The sequence below is a fragment of the Tribolium madens genome, unplaced genomic scaffold (genome assembly GCF_015345945.1).
Source record: "Tribolium madens isolate multiple individuals breed KSU strain unplaced genomic scaffold, Tmad_KSU_1.1 Scaffold_20;HRSCAF=117;Tcas5.2_LG4, whole genome shotgun sequence".
Lineage (NCBI taxonomy): Eukaryota > Metazoa > Arthropoda > Insecta > Coleoptera > Tenebrionidae > Tribolium > Tribolium madens.
The window spans coordinates 13,020,977-13,038,066 of NW_025400985.1; positions in this window are offsets into that span (position 1 = coordinate 13,020,977).

A 17,090-nucleotide genomic window follows, 5' to 3' on the forward strand; every position below is an offset into this window, starting at 1 on the left:
TGCACTACTAGTAATTCACTAAATCAATAAACACTTTCGCAAATATCAACACAAATTTTAAAACTGACGCGTGATGTTTGTTATGATTTTATAGCAAAACGTCCTGATTAAAAATATTATAAAAGTTTATTTAATAATTTCTACAGTGTGGTATAGAATAGAAGAATATTAACAGCCTTAAATATATGTGATTATGTTTCTGGTATTATGTTGATGGATATCTCTATGAGATTGGCATTTATTTAAGTTTGTTTTAATAAGAATAAGACATTTATATATGTATAAACACGGAGTAGTAAAAATGCCTAACGGGATAAATTCGTTTTTGTACTTCTCTCTATATCAAACCAGTGATTATACGGATAGCTCTACGTTGAAGTTTAAATATATACGACATAGCGCTAGAATGTCCCCATGCTAATAAACCATAATTTATGTGGCAATGGCATAGAGAATAATAGGCAACAGGAAGATTTTGCTTTGGTATGGTGTGTGTCAAATTTCTTAACGCAAAAATGCCTTTACCTAATTTTTTTGTCAGATTGGCCTTATGGCTTTGCCAGCACAGATTGTGATCTAATTGTAGTCCTACGAACTTGACATTCAATTCAAAATTTGAGTTGTTAATATTATTTGTTTTTTAGGGAAAATAAAATTTTGGATGTTTTTCCACTATTTAGTGTTAAGCCGTTACTACTCAACCAGGTTGCGGCCTTTGACAGTGCTTCATCACATTGATTAATAGCATCCTTTGTATTTTCACTTTGTATTAGAATCGTTGAGTCGTCGGCAAAGAGGATGGTTTTTGTATTAATGTAAGATGAAAAGTCATTAATATATATGATAAACAATAAGGGCCCTAGGACCGAGCCCTGAGGAACACCTAGAGATATAGGTAATTTATGGGAAAGTTTGTCCACAATTCTGACAACTTGGTGTCTGTTAGTTAGGAAGGACGACAACATTTTGCAGCTAGAAGGATGTAGATTGTAGTAGTATAATTTTTTAATTAAATTTTAATTAAAACATTTTGGCCACTCACAAAAATTTCATTTTTTTCAAAATAGGTACTTAATTGAGAATATAATACCTATTCCAAAATTTTAGAAAATATAGGTAACAGAGATATAGGTCTGAAATTATTAGGGTCGTCAGTACTTCCTTTCTTGTGCACCGGTACTAAACAGTCTGGAAAGACTGATGTTGTTACACATTGGTTTATTAGACAGGTAAGAGGAGATATAATTACATCGCGAATGTATTTTATAATTTTTGTACTAATGTCATAGATATCCAAACAATTACTGGTTTTAAGGTTATCAATTATATTTCTGACCGTAGCACTAGATACCTCGGAGAAAACAAAATAATCAGTTTCTACATTTTTTGTTTTAAGAAATTTAGTCATTAAAGTGATTGGACTAAGGGTTAGAGTAGGAAGATTCATTGCTAGATTACTAGCAATAGAAGTAAAGAAAACACTTAAATCATTACAGTTAATGTCACAGTTTGAATTTTGTTTATGTTTTTTAACATTTCCCGAGTTTATAACATTCCACAAGGCTTTAGTGCGATTAATAGAATTCATAACATAGGCTTGATTATAATTAATTTTTTTAGTGTTGATTGTTTTATTATATAATTTGCGATAGGCATTTCTCGCTTTTCTAGAAGCCTCACTTTTGGACACTTTATCAATATCATCCAGAATTTTTAACTGATCGCGCATACGTTCAAGATCGTGGTCAAACCATTTTACAGTCCGACATTTACCGGTAGATTTTACTTTTGGAAAAGCAATTAAAATATATTTAGTAATAATATTAATAAAGTGTTCAAATTTTGCATTAATGTCTAACTGTGTATCCTTAATATATGACCAGTCAATCTCAGTAAGAGTATGAAACAGGTTAAATAGGCCTAACTTAGTTATAGACCTGTAAAATTTAATATTTTTTTATTAATGACTTTATGATTAGATATTTCTTGTACAATGCCCACATGATCGGACATTAAGTCATTATTTTGCATAGATCGTACTGGCTTTATATTAGAAAATATATTGTCGACGCAATTTTGACTTCTTGTAGGAAAGTTGACTGTATGTTTAAGACCATATTCACACATTAAATTACAGAGTTCAATTTCTAGTGAGTCACCAACATTAAATTTAATGTTAAAATCATCAGTAAGTATTGTCGTACATTTTAGATCAATATTCTCGAATAATTTATGAACCTGTTGACAGAACAAGTGAAAATTCCCCGTTGGAGGGCGATACACGCAAACGAAATATACGTTTAAAGTCTTTATATGCACTCTCGAAAATTCACACCATTGATCCACCATGATTGGTTAGTTTACGGGCGAAATACGATTTTATATTAAAATTTTGGAAGCTCAAACACTCAATTTCGATGTCTTTCATCCAATGCAAGCGCGTGATGTTTACGTCTCCTTATGGAAGCTTCTGTGCTGATCCATAGGCACGTGGATGGAGATAACATAAGAGGGCTTAATTCCCCTCCCAAATAAGAGTTATGAAACCAAAGCCCTTTATTTTTTCTACCATTTTTTGTTTTCGTTATTGTCTCTTGTTTTCCACTTAAAATCTCGTATATTGTTGATTTTTTAAGCTAAAAATAAGTGCATTTTGTTTCTGTACTTTCATGTGAACTTGTACCTTGAATGTTTCAGCCAACCGTTTATTTACTTCTATTTTTTGCATAGTAGGGCATAATTCTAAAAACTGCTTCTGGCAAGTTTTGATGGAGGCCATTAGCCCAGCATCAACAAATTTACTCGAAGGCATTTTTGATTTTAACAGACTGACGTTTTTTTGACAATTTAAATTAAAGTCAAAAATGGGTATTCCCAATTTTTTTTTATTGAAATAACTATGAATATATATCATTAGTGATGCCAACGTTAAGGCTGTTTGGCATTTCCATTTAAAAAAAGACAGCCTTTACATAACAGGAGAAAAATAATTATTACGACAATTAACATTTATTATAATGAAAAATAAAATATTAATAAAATAAAACTGAAATTGCAAAAGCAAATCTCATCTTTGTTTCCTACAAAACCTTCTGCAAAATTACTTTTACTGGTAATAGTAGGCATTATATTCTTCTGATTTTCTTCTCTTTCCAGGAAGAGTTTAAATCTGGTATTTTTTACCTAGGCACGATGATGCATTGTCATTCTCTTGAAGACTTACATCAGGGACAACTAAAAACAACAATTCGATTTTTTATGGGAAATCCTACAATTTTTATTTGAGTCCGGAAAATGAAACACTACATTACAGAAGATGATACTACTATGAGAACAACATGTCCGAGTGTCAAGTGTTGTCAACATGTCAAGTGTTGCTTGAAAAATCTACCTAATACTTATTTATTTTTGTAAATGCATAATGAAAAAAATTATTGTGTTAAAGCACTCGTTTAGAAACTCCAGACCTGCTTTTTCATGGCATAGTTTGTAAACATCCAAACTTATACATAACAACTCGTCACTTTAGCAGACTGTCATCAGCTGTGTAAGGTGAATTTACTATTTTGTCGACATTGCCTTGTTAATTGTACAGAACAATTTTGGAGTAAACTAAACAAAGTAGTAAGGAATTTGAAAAATTTAAGTTGTTTTTTAAAAATAATTTACACTAACATAGTATATTATGTAGCAAATAAAGGAAAAAATAAAGTACTGACACGTAAAACATTTTACGTGAGCATTTATTCGCAGGAATTCTTGGAGGTCGCACGAGATTACTGAGGGCACTATCGGAATTTTCATCCGAAGATGCTCCGCCCCAAAAAACCTTTAGTCGTCTTTGATGTTTACCATGAATTGTTTCCGCTACTTCCACATCTGTACCTATGTCGGAGGCATTTTGGCACAACTTTAGCCGGTTTTTAATCATCTACAAAAAATAGAGTAAAAATAATAAAAATTATTTTTAAAAAACATTGTATAGTGTGGCCAAAAACCTATTAATGTGTTGTAGGTATTGTCCGAAAATTGAAAGTTGAGCGGTCTAAAGAATGTAGAAAATGTAAAACGCGTACCCCTATCCCAACAAAACGCTGCGATAATTTGTTTGTCTTACCTGCTTTCCCTATGTCGACATTATGGATGGTTTTTTAATTATTTGAGTCAGTAGAAAAACATTCTGAGAATTCGTTAATCAAATTTGTGATTTGTGTCGGCTGCTCTTCGCTGATATCACCGACCGAGATAACATTTACCTTGGGATTTTGTGGTAATGATGGCGTAACGTAACTGAAAATTAATTTATTGCCTGTTCTTTCATATTTAATTGTATTGTCCTCGGTGAAATTTTGCCCGATAATTACGTCGACATTCGGCAAACAAAATTCAATAACATACATTTCTATATTTAGATGACATCATCTACTTGTACGAAACAATCAATTTAATTTTTAGTTAAAATTTCGCCGCCACCAAAATCCGTCGTTCGATAGTGGTTGCGTGTCAAGTTTCAGCTGGTGTACTGCTACACGTGTTATCAGAGAGCAGTCGCTACCGAAATCTACAAATCCCTTGCATCTTTCCGTGTTAATCAATACGGTCTTATAAAATTTGTTACTATCGCCTCTAGACACGACGTAAACATTTTTATTTTGAACTTGATTGTTTTCAGAGCCCGTATTTGCGTTTTCTTTCCTTTGTTTTCTAAAACAATCTTTTTCGATATGCCCCAATTTTCTGCAGTAACGACACCGAATAGGCCCAGACCCGGTGGCCTTGTTGGGACATATTTACGGTGACCCAGTTGGTTGCACTTAAAACAAACAACGTCTTTTCCGGAATAGTTATCGTCACGTTTCTCCGGATCAGTATTTAGACTGGGACCTGCTGATTCTCCGTATCGTTGTTTTGGCTGCTTCGGACCGGAACGGAAATACTTATTTTTTTTTTGAATGCATTGATGAATCAGACGTGGTAGGCTTCATCGTATCGATAGATTTCAAATATGCCGTAGCGTCGTTAATTCCTGCTGTTCTTATAGCTATTTTTAAACTTTCGTTACCCACGATTCCGCCAACAACCAAATTTACTTCATCCGTGACAGATAGGTTTAAATTCATCTTTTGAATTAACGCTAATTTTTCGTATGTGTACTCGAATAAACTCTGCTGACTACGAGGCTTCAATTGCAACATATTGGTCATCATTGCATGCAAATCGCGTGAAGGAAGAAACGTATTTTGCAATAATAGTTTCCATTCCGACCAATTCGCTTTGAGACTTTTGTACCACGTGATTGCCGCCCCCCGTAATTTATTTAGCGCAATGTGGCAAACGTCTTGGTCTCGCCAATTATAAACTTTTATCATCTCATCGATTTTCGATAGCCAACTAGTGACATCATTACTCACTCAGTGGATCAAATTCATTTATATGATGGTCTCTCAAGCTTACCGTCATTGTGCCCCTCCCGCCTAATTGTCGGTCTTCTACCTGAGATAAACTATCTACTAATGGCGTCTCTATGGAATTCTCCTTCAAAGATTTGGTGTTGATTCCGCCCTAGGTTGCACAACTTCCTCCCTGTTCGACTTCGGAGGTGTGTAGCATGAACCTGTTGAAGATGACCTGGACCGAGAGAATGACCTACGTCTCGAGGAGCGATGACAGCGCTAGAAAGCCTATTAAAAGCTCTACACGATAAAGTAATAATATACAGGGTGTTTCATTTGAAAAAATCAAGATAATTTACATTTTACTAATGTCAATACTCTGCAGTAATTGCAAAAGATTTATTGAATTTCTACCATAATAACTTTGGACCAGACTTAGTAAAAATGGTTGCAATTGTTTTTATTCACTTTTTCTTTCTAGCAAAGCTGTTGTGACTTTTCAAAAATGGTAATTTTTTCTCATAAAATTGCCCACAAATGATAAACGGTTCATGATAGACCCATAAAACCTAATATGTATATTCATAGAATTAAAAAGTCTTTCAAATAAGCGCATAATATACCGGGTGTTCCATAAGAACTTTGTTGCGCCACCCTATATAGAATTACCTATAATAACGAAAATATTTTTGGACCATAGAAAAAACGAATGTCTATCGTCCAAAAAAAAACGCATTTCGTTATCTTCTTTACTATCAAAGTAATCGAAGAAATACGGAGCTCTGGGACACCCTGTATTTAAACTTAGCTATCGCTAACTAGAGTTCATATTTTTTCTTGTTTCTTTGTTCCAGTATGATGTAAATACTAACCAACTGATACACTAAATAAGATATTTTTCCGAACGTCATAAAAGTGACATTTTACTGACAGAATTTTGCTAGTAGAAGTTTCACTTATATGCTTGGACCACTAGACAGATAAAGTCCATGTTACGATAAAGGCATTTTTTTTTATTTAATGAGTTGCCAGGGAACTATCCAGAGTGGTTTTTCAGGGATTTCGATTTTTCGAACACAAGTTGTAATGTTTTCCTAAATAATCTATTCCATTATGTGTTATATTTTAATAGATTAAGAGGTGTTTTATAGAAGCGTCATTAAGTTAATTGCAAACAAAGGTGGGATTATAGTCAGTGAACAAGCTTTAAGAAACTCATTAAAAATATCTTGAAATGAGGGGGGGGGGGGTGTTACTTTAACAACAATGGTTTATAGACCTTGTGGTAAAGATGCCATAAATCCTCTCATTTTCAAACCTTCAAATGCTTTGTCCAGGTACATATATTGGCTACTTACCACAAATCATTCCGACCCTAATAAAGTAATAAAACTCGGAAAATGCTCAAAAGTCAAAATGCGTTATTCGTTATTAAGTTTAAGCGCTGCACGATCGAGCGTATTACGTGCGTGTTTACCTTTAAAAAATAAATTTAATTTGGATACAATAATTGTTATGTACACTAGTGCGTAGCATACGAAGCGAATTTCATTTTTTTAATCAATAAAAAAATTAGCATAGACAATATAATATATTAAATCCAAAAACGAGTATAGAGGGTTATTTATAAATATGAAGCAATATTTGAACCTCAAAAAAGACCTATAAAATGATGTTAATTTAAATAATAACTCGTGTCCATACAAATAACTAGTGAAGTGAATGTGATGCAAAAATTATTGTGGTGCCGTTTTGTCTTCGAAACACAAGTTAGTAAATGCCTCCTTGTAGGTACGTTATTGTGCAGTTTTAGGAATTTAAGGGGCTGTATCAACTACTTGTGTCTTTAATCCTTAATTCATGAAATACCTACTGATTGGAACTAATAAATAATAATTGGACAGTGATAAATTTTTGTGAATTTTTTATAAATCAAATGCTACGAGATCGATTTGGATTTATTGTAGATTACGTTTGGAGTTTGAAGTAAACTATTTTATGAAATATTTTCAATTAATCGCCCAAGAATCGTCCAATGTCAAAGTTGACAGATGCCTGACAGCGATTTGTAAGACCATGGTCATTTATTGCCGTGGATATCATTTATGCAAAATTCCTACTTTTTGATTTCAGCGTTGTGCAGTCCTCAGTTTAAATGAAAATATCTTTGAAACGGTCCACTTTAGAGGTATTAAAGGTTATGCGTTTTTTATTCGAAATTGATTACTCTATCGATTTAGGAAATAAAAAATTGGTGTTAAGAGAGCCAAAAAATGGAAAAACACAGAAAATGTGACCTGCAACTGCTGTAACCGGAAATTGAGTAGATGTATCCGGTTTTCGTGACTACCAGTTCAAAAGGTATGTTGTCACAAGGAAATGTTCCAAATTTTATAATATTTGGTCAAATAGTTCCAAAGTTATTACAAAAAAATCAAATTTCCATACCCACATTCCGATGGCTGTAGAGATAGGACACGAGTTATTATTTAAATTAACATCATTTTATAGATCATTTTTGAGGTACAAATATTGCTTCACGTTTATGTATGTAAAATTTTTGATTAAAGGAATTATTTAAAAAAAAACTTTAATTTTTATTTTTTTACAACAAGCACTATCTAACAGGCAGCTGACTTTATGCGATTAACTGTGAGCAACTACTATGAGCAACTGGCTAAGCTAAGCAAAATGAAACGGTATTTATAAACTACTCAAAATGAATAAGGATACACTTGTAGATTGCATTGGCGTTTTGTTTAGATGTTATGGATTTAAACAAAATATTGGAATTTAGTTTTAATTAAAAGTACTCTTTAAGTGGGTAACATTGCAAATCGTGTTGGAAACGGTTTTTTAGAAAAAAAGTAAAATTAAAACTTTTAACCTCAAATTGTTTAATTTAAAAAAATCGAATTTATTGAAAACAAAAACATTTAATAATGGGTATGACCTCCTCTAACTCGAATAACTTCTGCGCAACGACGGGGCATGCTCTCTATTAAATTTCTAATTCGTTCTTGAGGCAGCTGTCCCCATTCCTGGATAAGAAGTTCTTCGACCTGTTGGAGATTCTGTATGGGTTGGTGTTCCCGTATTCGCCTTTTCAATTCGTCCCATAGATGTTCTATTGGATTGAGATCCGGACTATTAGCTGGCCACTCCATCACTTGAATATTGTGGTCGTTAAAGAAATTTCTCACTATTCTTGCTATGTGCGGTCTAGCGTTATCTTGTTGCAGGATGAATCCGGTTCCCATATTTTCAGCAAAGGGGACAACATGTGGTTCCAAAATGTCTGTCAAATAACGTAGAGCCGTTAATGTTCCTTCTCGAAACACCACTAATTCGGTGCGACCATTTAAACATATKCCGCCCCAAACCATAATAGACCCTGAACCAAATGCAACTGTTTCTTGCACAGTGGAGTCTAAGTAACGCTCACCTTGGCGTCTCCACACACGAATTCGTCCATCATTATGTCCTAGACAAAATCTGGACTCATCCGTAAATAGTATGTTACTCCACTGTTCCAGAGTCCAGTTGAGATGTACCCGCCCAAAGTTTAGTTGGGCTCTTCTATGCGCTGGGGTTAAACGAGGTACCTTTGCTGGTTTCCTTGCATGCAGATGAGCTTCATGAAGTCTATTTCGGATCGTTTGATCTGAAATTCTGGTCCCAGTAGCGGCTACCAATTGATTTTGAAGTACTCTTGCGGTAATTCTACGTCCGCGAATTGCCCAACGGATTAATAAACGGTTTTCTCGGGGAGTAGTTGATCTTTCTCGTTGAGGGTAAGGTCGCCTGTGTGTAATGCCATACTCTAATCCATGCCCTTGATATAGCGGAATGACTCACATTTAACAATTGAGCTACGCTTCTTCTTGAATAGCCTTCTTCAATTAGTGTCACTGCCTGAGCTATTTGAATCGCATCAAGGTACACTCTTTGTCCTATTCTTCTACCCAACACATCCTCATTCATGTTTCACAGCAGAATTACAACCCAGTATTGCAAAATGAAGTTCTTATTCAATTCAATTCAATTCGTTTTGATTGTTTGTTTGACGTAAATCTTAAGTAAGCAAGCGGATACTTGATGGAGAAGTTATAATTAATCATACAGATATATAGTGACCGAATTGCATTATATTCCATAAAGTTTTATGCAAAAAAAAACATATATAGAAGTGTCTCCTTTTTCATTTTGAGTAGTTTAATATAAAAATGCTGAATAAGGGGTAAGTTCTATGTAACACCTCCCTCCTAAGAGATTTCGTTCGTCCAAATTTAAATGGTTAATTTGAAGAGGCTTGAGTTGAGGAATTTTCTCTTTTTCGGGTAGGTCAGAACAGCAATCGTATTCAACTTCCGGGATGATAATGGTTTCGTTGTCTTCAATACTTGCGTAAATTCGTGCACTTCCGATAAAAGCACTACATTTTGGTCTCAGTGTCAAAAGGCTGTTCTCTTGAATAATTTCGTTAACTGAATTTTCGCTTGGGCAAATGGTAGTGATGGTAGTAGGGCGTGAAATGGTTAAAAGCCACTTGTTATTTGCCAATTTTTGAATATTGTAGTCGTCAATTGAAGCTAAAATACCATCACAGTGTTCGGACAAGACTGAGTCCATTAAAAGGGTTACTTCACATGGTAAACTGAGTGATAAGGTTTTCGGAAAGTGGTCGTAGCAAATTTTCAGTTCGTTTTCGGAAATTGATGTACAATCATCTTTGTCTAGCGTTATGTATTGCTTACTCTCTCTTGATACGGCGACGAACTTGTAGACAGGGATTATGGTATAAAATAGGCCTGTTTTAGGATTTTTGGTTATGGCAGAGTAAGTGTGATAATAATCATATTCTGCTGATTCAACAATTGGGATATGCAAAATAAAAACAATTTTATTAAACGTTTGAAAAGCTTCAATTTTGATTAGTAATAATAATTTGGCAAGATTTGCGTGATTTGGAATCAATGGAAGATTTTCATGTGTGAATTTCTGTGGAATTTTAGTTAATTGGTTTAAAAGTAATTCTGGTTCAATTATTGAAGGATGTGGAATCTGTAAACGAGCGACAGTAATGCTGTTTATTATATAGTTTAATTCATCTTCTAGTATCATTAAAGATTCTAAAAATTGAGTAATTAATTGAATTAAACTTAATTGAAAATCAGTCCAATAACGATTTTGGGCATTTTGTTTTAGTCTTTTTTCTATTATTTCCAAATCTTTATTCAATGTAATTCCGTCTTGTTTTAATTTTGAAACTGTGTCATTAAAATTTTTGATTGTACTTGAAACGGCTTGAATTAGATTTTTTATCAAATTTTTAATTTCTATTTCACCTTTTTCTAATCGATCAATACAAGCATCATCGTCTGAGTCTAAATTACCGGTTATGACTTTCCATAGTGAACCTAGGGCGTTAATTATTCCTCGTATAAATCTATTGGAATTTGGTGTTATTTTTATTTGAATTCAGGATTTTGTTTATGCTGATTAACCATATTTTCAATTCTCGTTTGGGCGTTTTTGTTGTTTTGAAATAACTCTTCTAAATATGTCAAATTTTTGTATACTAAAATTTTCCAATTGTCATTTGAAAATCGGGCGGTGCTTTCTTTTTGGAAGAAAAGACCAGATGGTGCCTTTATTGGAACGATTTCCGAGTAGAGGAGTGTTCTACTTGTTCTGAGGAGGAACCTGAAATAATTGATTTGTGTAAGTATAACGAAAATCTATTTATTGTATAGAAATACTAAAGAGAAATAGAAGATTAATCTTTTTCTGAAGAAGAGTCTAAATTTGGTTGTTCATTATCAATTCTAATACAAGGAAATTATACATTTTTGATAAATCTTTTAAGTATCGGTTGTCAAATTCAGATCCGACATCACAATGAATGCGTGTTGGTATGGGAAATGTTGAAAATAAATTAATAGTTTTTCGACTATAGTTGTTGCTTGTTCGTTTTCAACAGGATAAGCTTGGGCGAATTTGGAAAAATTTTCAATGATTGTCAAAAGAATGTTGTTACGATTGATTTCCAATAAATCTATATTAATATGTTCGAAAGGTTTATCTGGAGTTTCAGTGATTACTAAGGAATAATCGAGATTTCTTCTATTTGTTTTTGTTTTATTATAAGTATCACATGCTTTAATGAAATTTTCGATTTCTGTTGTCATGCCTGGCCAAATATATCTATCTCTAATGCTTTTAAAAGTTTCGTTAATGCCTTTGTGTACTGATGTTTTACTAATACGGTAATTTTCGATTATTTGTTGTCGTTCATCTTGTGAGGGTACTTTAACAATGGCATGACAAATTTGGAATTTTGTCTGAGTGTCTCTAAAAATGTAAGATAAAATATCTACGAATGGCAAATGTTTTAGTGGATCTCTTTGATAAAGTTTTTCTGGTAAATTTGGTTTTATTGTGTATAAAATTCTGAAACAGTCTTTGAGACTTAAAGATTTTAAATCAAATGTTGGAATTTGAATGAGATAAAATTTTCTATTTTTCAGTTTCAAACTTTGTTTAACAGTTAATGGTTCAGTTAAATTTAATTTTTGGTTATTTGGATCGGGGCACGTATCTTTTATTATTGTTTTAAGATGTGGAGATGTTAAATTTTCATTTACTGGTATAAAGGCAATTCAATCGTTATGTGAAGCTAAAACTAAGTTATCATTGAAATTTTCAATTTTTGAAAAGTCTACTAGAAATTTGTCTTTTCTTAAAGTTAAAAAATTTTGGTATTCAATTTCAAAATTTTGAATGTCTTGATTTATTGTAACATTTTGTTCGTTTTCAGTATCGGAATTGGTTTCTTCGTCATTATCGTTGTTTATCGCATTAATTTTTATTCTAGAAAGGGCATATGCGTTTTTATTCAGTTTTCCTGCTTTGTGTATTATTTCGTAATTGTATTCTTCAAGTTTTAAACGCCATCGAGCAAGTCTAGAACCAGGGTCTTTGATCGGGAAAAGCCATAGAAGTGGTTTGTGGTCAGTTATAATTTTGAATTTTCTACCATAAATGTAGGGTCTAAAATGTTTTTGGAAGACCAAACTATCGCGAGTAATTCTTTTTCTATGGTACTATACCTTGTTTCAGCACCGTTTAAAGTTCTACTTGCATTCGCTATAGGGAGATCGTTTCCTATTGAACCTTGTGACAAAATTGCACCAATTGCAAAATCACTTGCATCGGTTGTAATCAAAAATTCTTCGTTGAAATCAGGATATTTTAAAATTGGAGTTGTTGACAAAAGTTCTTTGCACTTTTCAAAAGATTTTAAACAGTTTTCGTCAAAATTAAAAATTATGTTTTTCTGCAAAAGATTTGTTAAAGGTTTTGTAATTTTTGAATAGTCTTTTATGAATCTAGGGTAATAGCCAGTTAGACCAAGAAATGATTTAACTGATTTTTGATCTTTCGGATTTGGAATTTTTTTATTGCATTAATTTTGTTTGGATTTGGTTTAATTCCGTCTTTTGTAATTACATGACCTAAATAGAGTACTTCTTTTCGTAAGAATTCGCATTTATCAGGTTGTATTTTTAAATTTAAATCTCTTAATCTTTGAAAAACTTTGTCTAAAAACGTTCAATGTGTTGTTCAAGAGTTGTCGAATAAATTATTATGTCGTCCATATAAACGGCACAAATTTCACCTTGTAAACCAATCATAATATTATTCATTACTCGTTGGAAAGTAGAGGGTGCGTTCTTTAATCCAAAGGGCATTCTTAGATACTCAAAATGTCCATTTTCTGTTGAGAAGGCAGTTTTTTGAATGTCGCGTTTTTCAACTTCTATTTGGTGGAAACCTGAAGCTAAGTCTAATGTTGTGAAATATTGGCATTTGCCTAATTTGTCAAGTAAATCTTCGATATTAGGAAGGGGATATTTGTCATCAATAGTTTTTTTCATTCAAGCGGCGGTAATCGACAACAACGCGCTATTTTTGTTTACCAGACGCATCGAGTTTTTTGGGTACAACCTAGATAGGACTCGAAAAAGGACTAATCGAAGGTTGAATGATTTTTTGATCTAGCATTTTGTTCATTTGATTTCGTACTTCAGATTTATGAATTTCTGGATATCGAAATGTTTTGGAAAAAATTGGTTTTTCATCGGTTAAATTTATTTGATGTTTAATTTGGTTGGTGAATGTTAATGTGTCTCCTTCGAGATAAAAAATTGATATTTAAGGCATCAGTTTTCAATAAATTGTTGTTCTTCTGAATTTAGGTGATTTAATCGTAATTGGTCTAAAATTTAAATTTTACGGTTTGTTAAATTTGTTTGAAATGAATTTAAATGTACAGAGTGTTCTGAATCAAAATTTGTTTCAATTTGTTCAATTTTTGGAATTGGTATTTCAATTGTTTTTTCATATCGACTCGCATTTAAAATTGTGCTGATTGTTTCATTTTTTTCAGTTATCGAAACTAAAGAGTTTGGTATTTTTGTATGATTATCAATTTTAATTTCGGGTAAAAATGCTTCTTTTAAATTTTGAGGATTTTGAACTGGTATTTTGATTGTCGTAATTGCACGTGGAGGAGCTTTAATAATGATATTATTCATTTGCGTTTTATCCAAGGTTTTATGAACAGAACTGTTGTTTATTATCTTTATGTGAGGGTGCTGAAGAATTTGCAGTACTTTTGAATGTTATCTCGTTGGAATTTTCATCGAGATATAGAGGAATTTCAGTACCGAAGTTAGTTTTTACGCTCATTTTTTCTTAATCTATGACACATTTAAATTTTGAGAAAAAGTCAGAACCCAATAGTCCGTCAAAATTTAAATAGCCATCATCGAGTAAATAAAATTTATGAGGTGTGTGGTCTATCATTAATATTTCAACACTTTTATTTATTGTAACGGTTTGATCAGAAAATATTTCGTTAACTACTAAATTTTCATTTTTTATTGATTTTGGATTTAAACGATCTTTCATCGCGTTATATCTAACAAAGGAAATGGGACTTCCTGTGTCGATAAGATATTGTACACCTGCTTTGTCCTTGACGTAATAAAGATTTTGCGTCGCAAGTGTGTTTAATTTAACGAAAATTTTTCGAACTGGTTCATTAGTTTGGAATCGATTTCTTCCTGAAGCTGATCCGTCGAAATTTTGATATTGTCTTTGTTTTGGTGGTTTTGGGACGTTTCGAAAATTGGAGAACGGTCGTCCCGGAATTCCGTCTCCGTTTGAGAGTTTAAAGAAGAATGAACTCTATTATTATTATTTCGTTGATTTTGATAATTTTAGTGTCGATGATAATTTGGATTGGGTTGAATGACTGATGGTTTATTCTATTGATTATGATTTTGGGATCGATAATTTGATGTATAACCAGGTCCATTATAATTTAGATAACCCGAATTTTGACGCTGAGTTTGATTTTGATTGTTTCGTCGATAACATTGTGTTGACAAATGACCGACTTTTTTGCAATAATAACAATATTTTTGATCGACCTTTTGATTTTGTAAACCGAAATTGGCTTTTAGAATGTTATTCATTTGAGAATTTTTTGTTTGTTGTTTCGAGAATCTGAATGATTTTAAACATGCAATGTTTTCTTCTTCCATTAAATATTGCGCTCTAGTTTCGAGTGAATTCGGACGTTGTGAACGAATAATTGAACCGAAAGGTTCGCTTAAACCGGAAAGGACTGTTTTTAAAACAATTTTTTCATGAGAAACGTTTAAGGCAGCTCTCGCACCAGCATTTAAATGAGGGTTTAGCGCTACAGTACTACGTACACGAGTTAATAAATCTTCAATTCTTTGGACAAATTTTCTTGCAGTTTCGTTTGGTTTTTGAAATTCGGATGTGAGATCACGCAGCAAACTTTCTGTGTCTCTACAGTCTCCATAATGTCCTAACAATAATTCTTTTATTGATTCCCAATCAGGCAAATTTTGAGAACTTATGAATTTTTTCGCATCGCCTGTTAATTTTGATTTTACTGCAAATACGCGTTAACTAAACGTAACGCGTTTTCTAAATTTTCAGCTATATTTTCAGATGCAAAATCGCACGCTTTAATAAAATCGTTAAGAGTTTCTTGACCCCCGTCATATTCTGAAATGAGATCCTTCAAATCTTTAAAGTTAAGAGCCATTTTTTTGTTCGTTTATTTAATTGATTTAACTCTGCAATATCCTTTTTTATTAGGAATGGTAGAGATAGAAAAATTGTCGCTATTTCAAGGTAAGTAAGACAATGAACATAAACGACTTACAGTATAAGATTGATTCTTTCTTGAACCATTGTATTCGGTGTCTTGGATTACCGTTCTGGAAAGGTGCCGCAGGATGCAATTCAGACTCCTTTTCTTGAAAATTGTACTTATTCGGTAGCTCCAGTCTAGAAAGCGGTCGCAAGTCTGGAGCAACGAAGCACTTTTCTTTCTTGTTTGAAAAATGGCACTTTAATTATTTTCTGGGCAACGGTTCCGTGGTTAGGTGCTGGACCACCGATTTTTCGACACTTTTTTGATTCACGAAAAACCCACGAAATCCTACTGACTGACTGCGCCAATGTAAGATTTTTGATTGAAGGAATTATTAAAAAAACAAACTTTTATTTTTAATTTTTTACAATAAGCACTATCTAACAGGCAACTGACTTTATGCGATTATCTGTGAGCAACTACTATGAGCAACTGGCTAAGCTAAGCAAAATGAAACGTTATTTATACGTATTCAATGGTGAAAATAAAGCATAATTAGTGCTGCAGTGAGGAATATCAAATAAAGGAGCATTCCGTAGATGATATTGAGGAACATTAAAACTAACTTTTTCAAGAATGTTCGGTGCACCACACATATTATTTAATAACTTATATACAAACAAACACAATGAACCTTTCGACGAGAGTCCAACTCCTTCAGACCAAGGTAACATAGACATAAATTATAAGAATTTCTAATGTTTATCGGTAATTTATATTTAAGAGAGTTAATATATATTTTTTGGATACGTTCAATTCGATCAATATGCGGTACGTAAAATTACAGCCAAATTATACAGCCATACTCCAGACCTTACAAATGCTATATAAAGAAGTTATAGTACGAATACTGCTAAAATCATTAGTAAATCTTTTTATACAGCCTAACACTTTACCAGCTTTCGATATTATATATTCGTAATGATAAATGAAAGATAATTTACAATCAAGTATGACTCCTAGGTCTTTAATAGTAGACACAACTTTGAGATCTTTACCATAAATTATGTATTGAGGTATTGTTGGTTTTAACTTTCTGCTAAAATTGATAACCTGACATTTGTCGCTATTTAGTACCATATGATTTACATTTCACCACTGCCCCAGTAAACACAAACGTTATGGGGTTACTCTGGCCAATGCAATTTTTACCAGAACGTTCGACAACGGTCCAAGTGTGGCACCCGCCAATGGACCTTTACCTATAGGTCACTCTGGCCGCCACAAGGCCGCCAAACACTCAGCCAGCAGTTCCAGCAATGGCTCGTTATAATTCCGCTTCTGTCAGTGAATCGAATTACTTTAAAGTACCATAAAATGGCCATTAAAGGCCCGGTAGTAAGAACTAATGCAGGGCCAGCGGGTTTACAAGATAGGTAAAATTAAAAATACATAATATATAAATTATTATTATATAAATATATATTATATAAATT